General features: G+C 39.4%; 1 protein-coding gene across 1 annotated transcript in view; it reads left to right on the top strand.

Annotated features, from left to right (window-relative positions):
* Positions 1 to 2,432: 2,432 nt before the first annotated feature.
* The window catches only part of HHLA2 (HERV-H LTR-associating 2), an 88,798-nt gene continuing 75,990 nt past the window's right edge, over positions 2,433 to 15,240 (top strand). Inside the window, exon 1 of the transcript XR_004027536.1 lies at positions 2,433 to 2,486. The gene's annotated coding sequence lies outside the window, so the exon portion shown is untranslated. The remainder of the gene's footprint in view (positions 2,487 to 15,240) is intronic.

Below are 15,240 nucleotides of genomic sequence, written 5' to 3'. Positions count from 1 at the left end.
TAAGAGACTTTTTTGCTGGAAATAAATATTGATTGAACTGATTCAGTAAATGCCTAATATATGAGGACCGTAATTCCTAATCTCCCTGTCAGACCAATTTAAGATCTACATTTTAGCCATGTCTGTCCACCTCTCAGCTTTAGAGTTTAAATTCACTTTCTTCTGCAGTATTTTGACAATTGAAAGACTCCAGTTGGATGACTAATTTCAGCCCTATTTGATCTGAGGATGCAACCGGTAGCTACTCTCACATCCTCAAGTTACATGACACTTATACTTCTTATTTCCTCAGAACATTTGCCAATTTAATAATGTTCAATGCCAACATTAAATTCTCCCCTGAGCCTTAGTGTAGGTACATGTGCATAGATATAATCAGGGTTAACCATATTCCATATGCCATTTCTTCTCCCAGTCACTTGAAGACATCGTGGAGGCACTTCGCAGAAGAGAACCAAAAGTGGTGTTGAAATGCTAACAGATCCCAAAGCCTAACAGCTGAGCTCTTGCAAGCAGTGGCCCTACAGGTTCCCCTAATATAGGGTCCTAATGGTTCATCCTACTTCCTTTCAGGTACCCCTTTCTGAAATGACGAATATGTTGCAAGGGAAAGGTTTGTAACCTAAAACTGTTGATCTAGTCTTCAGTAATGGCATACATATCATAGCCACTTTCTCTGTGACATAAATCTCAGAGAAATTGTTCTTTCCTTTCTCAGCCATTGATATTATTTAAAACCATGATTCTGTTTTTACCTTCAGCATGAACAATCTGTGCATAACAGGCATGTTTGTATGCACATGGCATTTCTTCCTAAAACTTCAAAAATCTTCAAAAAATATGTAATTCTTCTATTTTCAAATTCCGTGAAAGTCTGCTCTCCCCATGTGTATGCTTTAGGAGCTCTGCTATTTCCCTAAACTAATATTACAGTGGTGTGATGTACCATTAACTACATGGCCATGGAGATTCAGAGGTGAAAGCAGGGATTGCCTGCATCTTTTAAGTCCCAGTTTGATTTTGATTTCATTTCATAATAGATCTTATTAATGATAAAAGTTGGCGGCCGGGCGCGGTGGCTCACGCCTGTAATCCCAGCACTTTGGGAGGCCGAGGAGGGCGGATCACGAGGTTAAGAGATTGAGACCATCCTGGCTAACACCAGGAACCCCAGTGAAATCCCATCTCTACTAAAAATACAAAAAAATTAGCCGGGCGTGGTGGTGGGCGCCTGTAGTCCCAGCTACTTGGGAGGCTGAGGCAGGAGAATGGCATGAACCTGGGAGTCAGAGCTTGCAGTGAGCTGAGATTGTGCCACTGCACTCCAGCCTGGGCGACAGAGGGAGACTCTGTCTCAAAAAAAAAAGAAAAGAAAACGTTGGCATGGGTGACTTTGGGAATTCTAGGAAAAGCCCTGGCGCTTTCAACCCAGTTTCCAGTGGGCAGCAGAAGGCTCACTATGGATGACTCTGAGTAGAGAAGAAGGAAGTCAAGGAAGAGATGGGGAAGAGGAGAGGGAGAGTTCCCCAAATGTACCTTGCCCTCTCCCCTGAGTGTCCATGTGTGGCAGGTTAATGCTGATATGGTGAGTAATGCCCAAAGGCTATAAAGCTAGACAGGGCCCTATGATTATATGATCAGGGGATTTGTGTGCTGTGCCAAGGCTTGGATGGCATCCTTTGTTCCAGACAGAAGGGTACTGTTTATTGTCCTCCTAAGGTACTTTTTTGTTCACTTTGTAACTTTTGCTCCCATGCACTCAACAAACAGATATTGACCAGCTATTACGTGCTAGTAAGTAAGTGGTAGTTGTTTGGGATACAATAGTGAGTAAAGCATGGCTCCTAGCATCTGTTGTATGTGCATGCATGCCATGCATGTGACACTGAGGGAGAGAGAGATTAAGTGATATGACAGCAAAGTTAGGCACTGCCTAACTTTCCATGTGGAATTCAGTGAGGTCTTTATTTTTCTGAAGCTGAGTTTCAGCTTGGGTGTTCTAGCGACCAGAACTGTAATGGGAATTGTAGGTGCAGATGAACTTTGTGTAGGGTTATGGTTCTTTCTCACAGAACTATTGACACCCACTGCAACCAGCTACACAATTTTCTTTACAACTCTGCAGCAAGCTAGACAGGTCACAGGCAGTCCAACCTCAGGAGGTTGCCTGCATCATGTTGATGGTGAAGCTGACACCATAGCATGGAAACCAGAGTCCACTGCTCCCATAGCTCAATGCTTTCAATATGTTATCTGAAACTGCATCTTCTAATTCCTGGACATTTCAGACCTGTACTGACTCAGATCTGGGTGGGGCTTAGTTTGAAGGAGGGAGTCTTGGTGATGATGTGATTTCCTTGGTCTGTCATAGGTAACTAATCAAACGTACCTTAGACTTTACTCTCTGAGAAACTCATAGCTGAATTCAATGTTTATTCTTACGGACTACTTAGCATTTGACTAGATGGTATGAATTTCTAAGTAAGGTAAGGATTTCTTTCTAAGTTGTTTATACCTAGAACTTAAAAGTGGGCATGAATAAATCAAATATGGGTGGTTTTTAGTTGACATTTTATTTTCCTGTTAGGAAAAAAATAGTGACTAATCTTTTAAATTGATTTAGTGCATATACTATGTATTGTGCATATGCACCAAGCAAATATTTAGTAAAAGATTGTTTTGAAGGAACATGCTGATATATTTCAAATAAAAGAACTTAGCAAAAATGAGGAAAATGCCTAACATTCTGATAAGACAGTGAAGGAGGGATGAGCAATGTTTGTTTTGAAAATTATCTGGGAACTTTAAAAAAATCTCTGACGGTGTATTCTTACTTGTAATTGTTCATCTAGTTACCCTACAGAGTCTTACTAGCTGATCCAAGATGCACTGCTTTCCATTCTGTGGTGGAAACAAAAGGACTGTAGTAGTGGTTATCTAGCAGAAGAATCGTGATCTTTGAATTCTAATACAAGAAACTTAGATGTCTCCTAGATATTTCCACTGTCTCAAGGGAGAATCATTAAGTTTATGTCATTTTTAATGCCTAAAACGAGATTCAAAAAGTTAAGATTCAATTCTCATTGGGTTTCTATTGTTTGGGACTTTGGACAATAGAAAAAAATATGAACAGGTAATTTAGGTTTTTTCGTGTTACTGGTACCTGACAAAACAAACTCAAGCTTCCCTATTTCCTAGAAACTTGGAGGAAATAATTTCTGTCCAGAATGGCAAATTGGTGTCATATCCCATTTATGAGCGTATTTTAATCAAAAGATGCAATAAAGTGTAGTGGTCAAGATCATAGTCTCTAGAGTCAAGTAATCCTTGGTGCATTTACCTGTTTCATCATTAACCAGTTGTATATTTTTCTCAGAGCCAGTTTCCTAATCTGTAAAATGGGGGTAGACTAGGATTGCTGTGAAGATTAAATGAAATTTGTCAAAGTGCTTAGTAAAGTGCCTGGTATGTAGAAAGTGTTTAATAAATATTATTATTTCAGAATATAGATGTAAAAGACAAATGATTTCCTGTATAATCACATTGAGTAGTCTGAAAGTTTGGTGGCTCTTAAATAAATCCATGAATGAAGGCTTTGCCTACTTTTGGCATGTGGCCCACCAGCATGTTCTATCAGTTGGCCTGAGCTGGGAAAGAAACCAATTCCTGTGTTGAGTTTTCCTCCAGGTGCTTAAAATAGACCATAGCTGAATATTTTGATCATTAACCAGTGATCCTGGGTGGCTCCTCCTTGCTCTGGTCAGTAACCGGTGTAGGTCACGTAGTAAGGCATTAAACACGGTGTTTTTCCTCCTGAGGTTGTCATGTCAACTCTAAATTCCCAGAGACTTGCCTAGGAGTGGAGACTTTGTTCTGAGTTATATAACCAGCATTCTCTTTGAGGCTTTGAATGTCTGTCTAACTGACTTCTGACTGCAGGCATGCAAACTTTTCCCCTGCCTGGTAGGAATAACACCCCTTTTCCAAGTATCTACATAGCAGAGATCCAGGGGCTATCCAAAAGCCAGTTGCTTCCTGACTTAATTTCTGGGAAGACCAATTGCCTACTCAAGACAAATTCCTTCCTCCTTATTCTTCTGTCAGATGAGACTAGCTATTAGGTATTCCCTCTCTAGGACTCTGACCTGACTCTCCTAGAAAAGAAAATGTGGATCCAAGTGCATTCCATTTAACTAGGGCTATAAACATATGCCACCAGAAAAATCCTGCTATTCTGGCTTACTATAACTTTAGGTTCTCCTTTCTAACACAATACTATCTTTATAACATGTACACACCTTTCCTTGATATTCAGTTGTAGTGTTTATGTGTTCAAAATCCTTCTAATTTAGCCCCAGCTAAAGTTCCCAGTATATATTTGCAGGCCCCTTTTACTACACCATCTTCAGTAAAATGCATATTTCTCTTTCTTCAGCATAGGCTTCACCCTTAGAAGCTCGCTTTTCTCTGGATATTCATTTCCAGCAGGTCTCAGAGATAATGGACTGTATTGCATCTTTTTCTGTTAGAGACTAGAATGCAGTTAGCAGGTGCATCTTCTTATAATAACTGCAGATTCAGATTTTTTTCTCTCTGTAAAAACTGTTAAATGTCCCCTCAGAGGCTCATTTTAAAATTGAGTAATGAATGGGGGCTTGTTTTTACTTAGTCCTTGATCTTGGAATCTTAGAGTCTGTCATTGCCCATTGCTGCTTACCATTTAGAGTTCAAACCACTAATTCCCAAGTGATAAGATACAAACCGGAGATAGGCAAATGTACACGTGCAGCTTCCTTGCTTTAATACTTCTGTTTCAGGTGGGATGTTTTCTCCATGGCTATCCAGGTCCGTCCTAGACACCACCTTTGAGAAATGAGATCCTTTCTATCTAATTTAACCTAGATTAGAGGCATCACCAAGAACACCTTCTGAAGGTGAAAACCTTTTAACTTTTCTTTCTGTCCCATACTCTATATTCCTTAACTGCAATCACTACAATGTCCTGTCAGTTACACAAAATTAATGTTACTATGACTGACTTTGATAATATTTCTATTTCCAAATTGACAAGTTATATTCCTAATCTAATTACATTCATGCAAAGCTAGTAGCTCTGTAGTTATATCAACTTGGCAACAAGGAAAATAAACTTAATTTAAAAAAAGACTCAAAAAGTTAAATCACTTTTGTAAAAGACCCAGAAAAAAAATATATATAATCATATAACTATTATAATACATAAATATATAAATATGTTATATAAATGTAATACATATTTACTATAGATAATGAGTGAAAAGGGTGAAATTGATGGAGTCAGAGCTTAGAAATCTTGTTAGTGTGGTGGGAGGAGAGAAAGGAGAGGAGTAGTCAGATTATAAAGAATTCCATCGGAGTAGTATGTTCTCAGTTTGCAAGTTCAGGGGTGGAACAGAAAGTTCTGGGTGATAAGTGCAGGAATCTATGGAAATGCTAGGTTGAGTGGAGTAGAAGTAACTGGTTTTGGAGTTCTTGACTTTTTCTTCCTAAAGTTTTAGATTTTCTGATAAGAATTTAGTAGATAAGAGAGGAGGAAGGGACATAGAAAAGCTCAGATGACCCAAGTGACAAGCATTTCTTAAATATTTCAGACGCATAAAGGTACAAATAATACTCTAACCCAACCTTATATGCCCCATCCAGCTTAAATACAATTGACACTCGCTAGGTACCCTTTCATGTAGGAGCAAGGGTCACTCTAGAATAAACTTAGATTCTCATAGTGAGATATAGAATCCCTGAAGATACAGGAATGATGGCTTGGAAAGAGCACAGTTGGATGACGAGATTGCCAGCTTTATTTTCAGATTCCAGTGTGGCAAGAAGATGGGAAAATGAGCAACTCTTCTTAGAAAAAGGAGATGGGGAAATGGTGCTTTGGGGAAAGAACTGAGTTCCAACTGAGGCGGCAAAGCAGCAGGAATCTGAGCAGGTTGTGGGTAATGGGCAGTTTATTGGGTAATGATGTTTTCAGAGTACACAAGGAAGAGGTCTGAAAGAACCAACAGAAGGGGAAGGCTGGGTGGGTCGAGGGGAAGCAGCACAGAACCTGGGAGAGACAGTGTGTGAGAAGATGGGTAAGCAAGCGTCCTGTTCACAGCATGAAGTACCAGCTTTTGCAGAGACAGGAGGCAGGGTGGGAAGAAACAGCCCAGGGAATTCAAGGACAACCTGCCATGGGGTTTCACTGCATGGCTTTGTTTCATAGAAAGGATTTCACCACAAGGAGTTGATGAGTCGAAGATTCAGGTGCAAGTGATTTATTAAAATAGTGCTCTTAGAAGAAACCAGTTAGGGGGTAGGGAAAGCCAGAGTGATGGGTAGGTTAGGAATATAAACCAGGTGAGCCAATAATAGGAAAAGCATGGTTTGCTGGGGCTCCCAGGAAATAAGCTTCTCTCCTTAACAAGAAGCGCTGGTGAAGCTCCAGTTCTTTTCATCTGGATTTAGTGGTGTGTGAGGTCAGGCCTGAAACATCTACAGCCACTTCATTGCCACGAGGGAAGCCAGGTTGCGTATAAGGTAAACCCACAGAAGGCAAAGCAGAGACGTGAAACCTGGTGACATACGTCCTGGGTAGAGCTGGCCAGAGGCTCCCAGAAGCCTCAGTTACATTTCTCAGAAGATTCCCTTTGTTGTCTAAGCCAGTTCCAGGATGTTGCTCTTATTGCTTGTAACAGAAATCTAAATTCCCAAACACTTTATTTTAATAATGCTGTCATATTTATCTAAATGTTCTTTAATCTTGGAATTGAGAGTAATCAAAAATGACTAATGACATCAAATATTTACGTTTAGCTTCTAACACAGCTGAAATATTTCATAGCAGTACAATGAAGTGAGAGAATTTCCCTTCATTTTCACTGGAATTTTCTCTTCCTTTCACTGGAAAGGAAGGAATTATACATGCACAATATCTCTTCTAATTTATGTCTTCTGATCTTGGAGTTAGTCTCCTTAAAATTTGAGTATGAGGAGACCTAGGCCCTCCAAACCAATTTTCCCCATTGAATTTAGCTTTTTATTTTATATGCAAAACATTATATCCTAAGTGTGCTTTGTAGATTACATTTCTAATTTCTGTTCATTCTTGTGCTTTTAGTGTTGCATGCTCTGACATAGTTCTTTTTACTGTTCTTTTGTCTTCCCTGTGAATTCCAGAGACGTGACTGCAGAAATAGATGACTGAATACTAAGTATGTATAGGTTCTATTTTCCCACTTTTATTTACTTTTCTGAGGATTCCAAACATGCTTGTTGTTCTTGAGGCATTTGCTTTCTTCTAGAGTTATCTTCTTGCAGTCTTTTTTATTAAGGTAACTCCAATTCAATTCTTACCCCTTAGTTGCCCCCAACCCCACCACAATTTTCCTCCCCTGCCCCCAATTATTTCAATTGTCCTTGTCTCTTATATTCCTATTTTATTCCTTAGGCTAATTTGAGAGACTACATTATTTCTCTTTCCCTTTTGGAATTTGAGGGTGGCCCATGGTAGTTTTAATCTGTTTGGCAAATTCTTGTAATCTTTTCTCATAAGGATCCTACTCCTTTCTCCCTCAACTCAAACAGCCTCAAGGTCATCTTGCCTCCTCCTTTCTTCTTGGAACCAAGCAGCACACTTTACTTTTCACTTCTTCCTGCTTTCTACCTTAATTCCTCTAATGTTTCTCTTCTGTTTCTAAGTTGATTTCATCTGAGTGACTCGCATTTACCAAGTACTGCCTATGAGCTCTGTGGTTTGTGTGCTGCCTGTACAATATAAAAGGTAATCCACATAACTGAGCTGAGGTATTGGGTTGGTATTCTCATTTTAGAAGAAAGTTGAGATATGCTAGAGTTTAGGAAATAAGACAAGTAATCTAGGTTTGATTTCTGTGTTGCTATTTATATTAGTCATCTAATTCATACAAGAATGTATACTTGTGAGTTACATAGATCTGATTTTTATAGTAGGGAAATGAATATTAACATGAAGATTAAACAGTCTGACTTTAAAATGGTATATAAATGAGTTTGAAAGAGAAAATACCTGATTTCATTTTCTGTTCTATTGTAGTAGGAGGGTTAGTCTTTCAATAACAGGTCTGAAATAGCATGATACCTGGAAACCATGATTACTGGAACCTGTGAATATTTTACCATCCAGGGTTCAACCTCCTACCGCTTATTCTCCTGACAGTACGCTGAGACAGACATTTTATTGACTAACATCTCTCTCAACATTTTCCCCTGCTAATTGTACTTTGATTGGTTCAAATTCCGTGTGGGGATTCCTTGATTCTGACAATCCAAGACATTCAGCTCTCTTCAAGTCAAGTAATCGACTTTTTTGAATTAGTTTTCAGTTTCAGTTTGTTTTCCCCAATTCAAGTTGGAAACACTTCCTTGGTATTTCCTTGCTGCATGGACTTTAGCAAATGCTACTTTACTCTCCTTCCAGCTACTCATGAGGCTGAGGCAGGAGAATCGCTTGAACCCTGGAGGCGGAGGTTACAGTGAGCCTTTTCCTAGTTTTATTGTTGGAAGCTTAACTCACAGAAGAGATTATGCAATACAGTCCTGAAGTCAAGGGAGGAGAGGTAGGAAGGGAGAGGAGAAAAGAAGTTCCTTGAGGGCATTTACTAGAAATGCCTCCTAGTGCTGCCTTTTCTGTTCTGGGCTGGCTGTCTCCTTGAAAACAGCACACACTAATAGGAAATTTAAAAAATCCTGGAATCGGTATGCTCTGTTGTCTTTTGTGGAGAAGTCGAAGCATCTTCTTTTTCTTCTCCACCCGTGCCCTACCTCTTTGTTGCTTGTTTAGGCAAAAAAGTAAACTATTTCTTCCCCTTACATTTGGCATTCAGCTGCTTAACTCAGTTATGTCTTGGTTCTGAGTTTTCTGTATCAACTTTTCCTAGAATGTGGAAACTTTAGATCAACAGATTCAATTCTGTCTTCATTTTGGAGAAGTTTTCTTATATTTTATTTATGTGTCAACTCCTTGATTTGATGAGTTCTTGACTTCAGGGGCCAATATCAATTATCCTATTACTGTGTCATTTATGTGCTATAACGTAACCTCATCTAATTGCATTCAATTTATGTTCTATAGCTCAACCTCATCTAGTGCATTCATCTCTTTAATCTGGATTCATGAAGATATCACAAATCTTCCTCTACTTTGTCTTTCAGTGATATCACTTCTGTACTTTGCTAGCTCTACATTCTTATTAGTTATCTCTAGAAATTTTAGTCCATATTTTTTTCCCTCATATCTACAATCCTCTTCTCATCCTATTATTTTGTTTAGCTTGTTTTTGAGTACTTATTTTGTTGTGTACATATTCTGGGCATTAATTTCTAATATAAAACATATAATTATTTTGTATATTTTTTCTAGAGGGTATAGACCTAATGTAAGTGAAGGTTTCCTTTCTGTTCTTTGAACTGTTTTATTCCAGGTTGGGCTTTATTTTATTTTTTGGTCATTTGCATGCCATTGCTGTACCCTACCTCTTTTGGATTATAGTGTATATTATGTAGCATGTCAGTTTTTTATTTTGCTCAGTTAGTGGCCAGGTAATCAAATCAGTTCTGACATAGTAGGTGCATGATGGGCTCTTGATTTTTTTTTTCTCATTTTTTCTGAGACCTATAATTCATTATTGCAACCACTATTGCCACAACCTCAAAGCAGGTGACTCTGATGGTTGGGTATTTTGTGTTCTCTCATTTGGGCTTAGGCTGAGTTATTATTTTCTTAGGCTGAGTTATTGGCAGGGGTGGAAATAAACTTTTTGTTAGATAATTGAACTGACTCTCATTTTTGGACCTACTGAATATCACATTCCAGTGTTTACAGCATTTAGTTGGGGGTGTGTATACACATGTGTAGTGTTCTAAAGGGGAATGCACTGGCGTTCTGAATGGCTTCTCCCTGTTCAATGTATCATTGTATAAGCTATGCTCCCATTGTCATGTCAACGCCATCGTTTATGTTCCCATTTGTTTCCTACTACTCCTCAGTCAAGAAAGAAAGAAGAAAGATTTCTCTCCAAATTTAGGCATTGTGTTACTTTCCTCAGGCTCCTTTAACAAACTACCATAAATATGGTGGCTTAAATTAAGAAAAACATATCCTCTCAGTTCTGAAGGCTAGAAGTCCAAAATCAAGGTGTTGGCAGGCCCACACTTCTGAAGATTCTAGGGGAGAATCCTTCCTTGCTCTGCCAACTTCTGGTGACTCCTGGTGTTCCTTGCCTTGTGTCAATATAATTTCAGTCTCTGCCACCTTCTGTGTCTCCTTTCCTACCTCTCATAGGACTTAGGACACAGCCTAATCCAGTATGATTTCATCTCAATCTTTACCTTAATTACATCTACGAAGACCTATTTTCAAATAAGCCCCCATTCTGAGGTTCTAGGTGGATATGAAATTTTGAAGAACAACTAGTCATTCTGCTACAAATATATTAGAAAGAGCTTTCAGGGCTTCAGCAACACACCACAAATCTACAGTGTCTGAAGTGGGCTTCACCTCCCTACTAATGGTCTGTTCTGCAGATCCCTAATCACTCTAGATCTGGTAAATTGCTCCTTCAGCCAAGGATGATAGGGTACTTGTCCATGTTACTAGTCTTGGGGGTACAGCATCATTCTTGTTAGTTTCACTTAACCCTGCCTACAGCTGTATAAATAGTCACATTAGTAAACTATTCATGATTACCACAATACATTGTTATATTTGCTGCCTGAGTAGGATTACTGGTTGATTTTGCATCCTTGCCTTATAATTGATTTTAAAGGGACTATTGCTAATGTTTCCCCATTGAAGATTCTGTTTTTATAGGGTTTTCAGACATATTCTTTGTCACATTAAAGCCTTTTACTCATCAATGAGGAATTTACAATTACTTTTTACGTTATCTATTTTTTTCTACATGTATTCAGATGATTGATTTTTCAACTCTAATCTGCTTAATATGCTTTTAGCCTGGGTTTCCTAGAAAACAGAACCTGAAGCAAGGATTAAAATGCTGATGCTTTATTTGGGAGGTAAAAACTCAGGGCTGTGAGAGAGAAGGAAAGCAGAAGGAAGGCAAGGGAAGATGGGCAGCTTTGTAAAGGGACAGATTACCGTGCTGGCTACTGCTTCACGAGTAGTCAGACCCAGCAATTCTCTTGGTCGTAGCAGTCATCAGTGTGAAGGACTTTTCTGAACGGGAATATAGAAAACTGTTCCTCAAAGTCCCCCACGGGAGGAAAGAAGATGGGGGGATTCATCTGCCCAGATCTAGTTGTTCCTGTTGGTTAAAATTTACCTCACAGGAAATAAACAGTTCCATATATCCCAATGTCATCATCTAGGCCCTTTAATAGCAGCTCAGGGTGCTGAGTCCCATGCCCTGTTGTATAGAGTTCCATTCCATTCCAGAAGTATCAGGAGGGACCAGACACTTCAGGTACGTGCCTGGTTGGCTCAGCTCTGGGTGGTGGCCAAGGAGGAAGGCTTGGCACTCTCGGGGCAAATGACTCAGCAGAGCCTCACAGTGACAGTTAAGGTCAGTGACACATTTGAGCCAAGGGAATCTGAGGCACACAAGACTTCAGTCTGATACATGTGATAAATCACATTTGTAAATCTTCTAATGCTAAATCTTCTTTGGATTCCTGGAGAAAACCCAACTTGGTCACTGTGGCAGCCATGAAAATGTGGGCTCACATCTCCTGCTACGAGGAGTGTGGGCGATTGCAGCCCCAGGTGCTGCTGTCTGGATCATCACCACCTTTGTGTCATGGCCATGACTGATCTCAGCTGATGCTCCACTGATTATTCATTCCCTCAGTGATTGAGCACAGTGGCAAGGCTAACAAGGGACTCCTCTAATAGATGAGTTTGGTGCAAGGGCTCCCCAGTCATCTGACAAAACTTTCTTAGAACTGCTGCAAGCCTGACGTTCCTTTCACTCCATTTCCGCCCTTCCTCTCTCCTTTAACATCACAGTTGGAAAGTTCTCCTGACTTCTGCTTTCCCCCTTTATCCTTCACAGGAATTTTTCTCACTAACATCCCTTGAACATCGTGTCCCATCTTGGTGTCTGCTTCTTGTAGAACATGATTAGCACAGTCATAATACATTATCTGTTTTAATATTATTGGATTTAGTTTAAAACATTTTGTCCGGATTTTCATATCTCTTTTCCTGAGTGAAACAGATTATCTTCTGTCCTCATACAGTCTTTTCCTGGGTTTAAATAATGCTGTCCTTGAAGTTGGGTAGAATTTGTCTGGAGAACCATCTGGACCTGCTTGATCTCTCCGTCTCTCTCCCTCTGTGCATGTGTGTGAAGGTTTTAAACTGCTATCCAATTTCTTTAATAATTATAGGACTCTTTAAGATTTCTATTTTGTGTGTATGTCAGTTAAGGAAAGATTCTCAGAAAACCATTTTTAAATCTACTGGCAGAATGTTGCTGATACTATTATCTTTTCACATCTCTGCTTTATCTATAGTTATGCCAACTTTTTTAACATACTACATTTTCTCACTTAATTTTGCCAGAAGTTTGTCTGTTGTCAATTTGTAGTCTTGTTAATCAATTTTTGACTTTAACCTTTTCCATTGTATATATATATATATATTTTTTTTCTATTTTATTTCCACTATTATATTTTCCTGCTACTTTTTTGAGTTTTTCTTTTTTTGAGACGGAGTCTTGCTCTGTCACCCAGGCTGGAGTACAATGGCACGATCTCGGCTCACTATAACCTCCCCCTCCCAGGTTCAAGCAATTCTCCTGCCTCAGCCTCCCAAGTATCTGGGATTACAGGCATCCGCCACCGTGCCTGGCTAACTTTTGTGTTTTTAGTAAAGACAGGGTTTCACCACGTTGGCCAGGCTGGTCTTGAACCCCTGACCTCAGGTGACCTCAGGTGAGCCACCGTGCCCAGCCCTTTTTTTAAAAAATTTTTCTAACTTAGATTTTATACTCGTTTAATATCTGCTTACCTTTATTCCTTTTTAATACAAATGTTTGACTAAATTCGCCTTAAGACTGCTTTTGTTGTATTCTACCTCTTTGTATATGTTGTGCTTTTTCATTTGGTTCTGAGTAATAACCATTTTTATTTTAGAATAATTTTAGAGTTACAGAAAAGTTGTGAAGATATTATAAGAGTTCTTGTTGGCCAGGCGTGGTGGCTCACGCCTGTAATCCCAGTACTTTGGGAGGCTGAGGCAGGTGGATCATGAGGTCAGGAGTTGGAGACCAGCCTGGCCAACATGGTGACACCACATCTCTACTAAAAATACAAAAATTAGCCAGGCATGGTGGCAGGCATCTGTAATCCCAGCTACTTGGGAGGCTGAGGCAGGAGAATCACTTGAACCTGGGAGGCAGAGGTTGCAGTGAGCTGAGATCCTCCTATTGCACTCCAGCCTGGGGGACAAGAGTGAAAATCTGTCTCAAAAAAAAAAAAAAAAAAGAGTTCTTGTTAACTTTTGCCCAGCTTCCCCTATGTTAGCATCTTATATACATGGTTCATTTGTCGAAACTTAAGCAATTATCGTGGTACAATACTACTAACTAAACTAAAGATTCTATTTGGAGGTCACCAGTTTTTCCAGCAACTTCCTTTTTCTATTTCAGGATCCAATTCAGAATACCACAATGCATTTAGTAGTTAGGTCTTTTATTTTTTTCTTTTCTTTGTTATCATTATTATTATTATTATTATTTAAGTTTTAGGGTAAATGTGCACAATGTGCAGGTTTGTTACATATGTATCCATGTGCCATGTTGGTGTGCTGCACCCATTAACTCGTCATTTAGCATTAGGTATATCTCTTAATGCTGTCCCTCCCCCCTCCCCCCACCCCACAACAGTCCCTGGAGTGTGATGTTCCCCTTCCTGTGTCCATGTGTTCTCACTGTTCAATTCCCACCTATGAGTGAGAACATGCGGTGTTTGGTTTTTTGTCCTTGCGATAGTTTACTGAGAATGATGGTTTCCAGTTTCATCCATGTCCCTACAAAGGACATGAACTCATCATTTTTTATGGCTGCATAGTATTCCATGGTGTGTATGTGCCACATTTTCTTAATCCAGTCTATCGTTGTTGGACATTTGGGTTGGTTCCAAGTCTTTGCTATTGTGAATAGTGCTGCAATAAACATATGTGTGCATGTGTCTTTATAGCAGCATGATTTATAGTCCTTTGGGTATATACCCAGTAATGGGATGGCTGGGTCAAATGGTATTTCTAGTTCTAGATCCCTGAGGAATCGCCATACAGATTCCACAATGGTTGAACTAGTTTACAGTCCCACCAACAGTGTAAAAGTGTTCCTATTTCTCCACATCCTCTCCAGCACCTATTGTTTCCTGATTTTTAATGATGGCCATTCTAACTGGTGTGAGATGGTATCTCATTTGGTTTTGATTTGCATTTTCTGATGGCCAGTGATGATGAGCATTTTTCATATGTTTTTTGGCTGCATAAATGTCTTCTTTTGAGACGTTCTGTTCATGTCCTTTGCCTACTTTTTGATGGGGTTGTTTTTTTTTCTTGTAAATTGTTTGAGTTCATTGTAGATTCTGGATATTAGCCCTTTGTCAGATGAGTAGGTTGTGAAAATTTTCTCCCATTTTGTAGGTTGCCTGTTCACTCTGATGGTCGTTTCTTTTGCTGTGCAGAAGCTCTTTAGTTTAATGAGATCCCATTTGTCAATTTTGGCTTTTGTTGCCATTGCTTTTGTGTTTTAGACATGAAGTCCTTGCCCATGCCTATGTCCTGAATGGTATTGCCTAGGTTTTCTTCTAGGTTTTATGGTTTTAGGCCTAACATGTAAGTCTTTAATCCATCTTGAATTAATTTTTGTATAAGGTGTAAGGAAGGGATCCAGTTTCAGCTTTCTACATATGGCTAGCCAGTTTTTCCAGCACCATTTATTAAATAGGGAATCCTTTCCCCATTTCTTGTTTTTGTCAGGTTTGTCAAAGATCAGATAGTTGTAGATATGCGGCATCATTTCTGAGGGCTCTGTTCTGTTCCATTGATCTATGCTCTGTTTTGGTACCAGTACCATGCTGTTTTGGTTACTGTAGACTTGTAGTATAGTTTGAAGTCAGGTAGCATGATGCCTCCAGCTTTGTTCTTTTGGCTTAGGATTGACTTGGCATGCGGGCTCTTTTTGGTTCCATATGAACTTTAAAGTA

This window comes from Nomascus leucogenys, chromosome 21, assembly GCF_006542625.1.
Source record: "Nomascus leucogenys isolate Asia chromosome 21, Asia_NLE_v1, whole genome shotgun sequence".
Classification (NCBI taxonomy): domain Eukaryota; kingdom Metazoa; phylum Chordata; class Mammalia; order Primates; family Hylobatidae; genus Nomascus; species Nomascus leucogenys.
This window is presented reverse-complemented; position numbering and strand designations above follow the sequence as displayed.